This window comes from Etheostoma spectabile, chromosome 12, assembly GCF_008692095.1.
Source record: "Etheostoma spectabile isolate EspeVRDwgs_2016 chromosome 12, UIUC_Espe_1.0, whole genome shotgun sequence".
Classification (NCBI taxonomy): Eukaryota; Metazoa; Chordata; class Actinopteri; order Perciformes; family Percidae; genus Etheostoma; species Etheostoma spectabile.
The window spans coordinates 29276592-29277092 of NC_045744.1; the positions used below are offsets into that span (position 1 = coordinate 29276592).

At 36.3% G+C, this 501-nt stretch overlaps 1 protein-coding gene across 6 annotated transcripts in view; it reads left to right on the top strand.

Moving 5' to 3' along the window:
- The window catches only part of LOC116698908 (zinc finger protein 501-like), a 39167-nt gene that overhangs the window by 17608 nt on the left and 21058 nt on the right, over positions 1-501 (top strand). The window lies entirely within an intron of this gene.

Consider the following 501-nt stretch of genomic DNA (forward strand, 5'->3'; position numbering starts at 1 on the left):
AGGATTCATCGTTAACATGAACAAACTGAGATCGATCTGATAAATAAGAATTAAACCATTTTAGAGCAGTCCCTTTAATCCCAATTAAGTGTTCCAATCTCTGTAATAAGATATGATGGTTAATGGTATCAAATGCAGCACTAAGATCTAATAACACAAGTACTGAGATAAGTCCTTTGTCTGATGCAATTAGGAGGTCATTAGTAATTTTCACAAGTGCTGTTCAAGTGCTGTCTTGGTGCTATGCATGAACTCTAAATATGAATGTATATCAAATCTCTCAAATAAGATTGTTTGGGCTATGCAGAACAGGCACACAGCTTTTGGCAAACATCTTTGTCCCTGAATTGAGTTTAGAGAGAAATGCGTAGGTGTTGTGAGATAGGTACTATAGTTTGGTCTAACAACTCTGGATTAAGTAGTGGGCCTTTATTTTATCAGAAGGAGTTACATCATAATCAGTACCTTAAGTGCTGTTGTACATAGCCTGGTACTGCAAAG